The sequence below is a fragment of the Phascolarctos cinereus genome, unplaced genomic scaffold (assembly GCF_003287225.1).
Source record: "Phascolarctos cinereus isolate Bilbo 61053 unplaced genomic scaffold, phaCin_HiC Scaffold_4;HRSCAF=312, whole genome shotgun sequence".
In the NCBI taxonomy this organism is placed as follows: domain Eukaryota; kingdom Metazoa; phylum Chordata; class Mammalia; order Diprotodontia; family Phascolarctidae; genus Phascolarctos; species Phascolarctos cinereus.
The window spans coordinates 639235466-639238123 of NW_027555847.1; the positions used below are offsets into that span (position 1 = coordinate 639235466).

A 2658-nucleotide genomic window follows, 5' to 3' on the forward strand; every position below is an offset into this window, starting at 1 on the left:
CATCTCCTACCCACACCCATGGAAACATATATATAATCTTATTCTCTTTTAATTTTTAATAGCATGATCTTTAAATATTAAGGTCACATGTCAATATTGAATTAATTGTAAGATATATATTAACTGTAACATATATATTAATTATAACTGATATATGATGTGTATATAATAAAATATTGATCTAAACCCAGTTTCTACAAGACTGCTTTCAAGTTTTCCTAGTAATTTTTTTTATCGCAATTAGGGAGTTCTTTCCTACGTAATTTTTGTTTTATATTTATCAAACACTGAGATATTAAGTTCCATTGTTCTGCCTTGTCTAGTGTTTCACCAATCTATCTCTTTATTTTTTAACCAATATCATACTACTTTGAATGCTATTGCTTTATCATATAATTTGAGATCTGGAAGTGTTAGTACCCCTTCGTCTCTTCCTTTTATTATGTCTTTGATATTCTAGATCTTTTGTTTCGCCAAATGAATTTTGTTATTTTTAGTGAGTTCTGTAAAGTATCCTTTTGATAATGTGATTGGTAGAGAATTAAAATTGTAAATTAACTTCAGTAGTACTGTCATTTTCATTATATCATTAATTTTTAAAAAATTTCTTTAAGAAGAATTTTATCATTGAATATATATATTTTGAGCTTTGACAGGTTGATCCTTAACTATTGTATGCAGTATGCAGTTCCTTGGAAGGAGATTTCCTTCTCTATTATTGTAACTTATTTTTATTATTATTATATAGAAATACTATTGATTTTTAGAGTTCATTTTGTAGCCTGAAACTGTGCTAAGGCTATTATCTTCATTAGTATCACTGCTGATTCCCTGGGATTTTCTAAGTAAACTACCTGCCCTTGTAGTCATTGGGGGCTGGTGGGGAAGAGGGTGTTATGTGAGCACAGTAGGCGTTAGGAATTAACTTTCTAGCTCATAATGTGGTCACTTTACTATGTTTCTTGGTGCCGTGGACTGCAGAGATAATTACTCCATCTCTTGTGTATAGGTCTTATTTGGGGGAGTATTGAGAATTTGGGAAGACCAGAGAAAATTTCTAGTCCTCTATACCATTTGTCACATAACCTGGAAATACCTCATTCAACATCCCACTATGAAGTCAGATTAAGGTGCTAAGAGAAAGTAGAGACAAGGAAGATCCCTGGGAGCTCTGGGTTTTATTTCTGGGGAGCACATGGTCTCTTGCTGCACTGCCCCAGCAAGGCTAATTGTGCTGCTGGTAAACACACAGATTTCCAGAGGGGTGAAGTGACTTGGCCATACACACACTAACTTAGAAGTAGACAAAGCTTTTGATTCTACAGCCAAGTAAATTTTCCACTTTATCTTAAGTACAGTATAGCCATAGCTCTTGGTCCCAACAAGCATCTGAAGCATGCAGCAGCTCCAAAGCACGGGATGTTGGATAAATTAACAGGAGTTTTTGCTCCAGGGTCATCCACAGTTCCCCACAAGCTTAGAGAGAGTCTCTCACTCATCAATTTCCTGAGAAACAGACTCAAGTATGCCTTGACTGGAGAGGAAGGAAAGAAGATCTGAATGCAGCAACCTATCAAGATAGATGCCAAGGTCCACACTGATGTCACATATCCTGCTGGCTTTATGGATATCATTAGCATTGAGAAGACAGGTGAACATTTCTGTCTGTTTATGACACAAAAGGACTCTTTGCTGTTCATTGTATTACAGCTGAAGAGGCTAAGCATAAATTGTGCCAAGTGAGAAAAGTTTTTATGGGTACAAAAGGCATTCCCCATCTGGTGACCCGTCACGTCCTTACTATACCCAAATCTTCTCATTATTGTAAGTGATACCTTTCAGATTGGTTTAGAAGCTGGCAGCATCACTGATTTCATCAAGTTCGATATTAACAACCTGTGTCTGGTGACAAATGGAGCCAGTTAGCTCCAAGTTAGGGTTCAATTGGTATAATCACAAACAGGGAGAGACATCCAGGCTCTTTTGGTGTTGTCCATGTAAAAGATGCCAGTAGCAATAGTTTTGCCACAAGGCTTTCAAATATTTTTGTTATTGGCCAAGATAATAAGCCTTGAATCTCTCTTCCCCGAGGAAAGGGTATCCACCTTACAATTGCTGAGGAGGCAAGAGATTGGCAGCTAAACAGAGCAGTGGTTAATTGATTTGCAGACAAGAATTTGTAGAGTTTAAATCAAATTGAGGTGTTACAATGCAATTTTTAACCAAAAAAATGTGATTACCCTACAAAACTATAAGATACACAAATAAACAAAACAAGAAATAGATAGCTTAAACAACTCAGTGTCATAAAGTGAAATTTAACAGGCCATAAATGCTTTTTTCTTCTTTCCTTGGATTAGAGTGTTATGGGTCTGAATGTTGCATAAGCTGTTAGAAGATGTAGCTATATCGGTTAGTATTACTTAACTGGTTTTCTTTGTTAGATGAGTTGGAGGATGGGGAAAGGATGCAACCCAAAATGACTGATGTAAAAACAAAAGATATCAATAAAACTTCAAAAAAAATTTTTTAAAAAGTTGAATGCTGTAGTTATATTAAAAACCTAAAAATTACATGCTTCTATGTAATCTGTACCTTAATGGTACTCATCTTATAATATACTAGATTTTAATTTCTATAGAATGTGATGATTTGGAG

The 2658-nt window shown here is 35.1% G+C and overlaps 1 pseudogene; it reads left to right on the plus strand.

Moving 5' to 3' along the window:
* The first annotated feature begins 1365 nt into the window (after positions 1-1365).
* Positions 1366-2158, plus strand: LOC110216093 (small ribosomal subunit protein eS4-like; annotated as a pseudogene).
* The last annotated feature ends 500 nt before the right edge of the window (positions 2159-2658 follow it).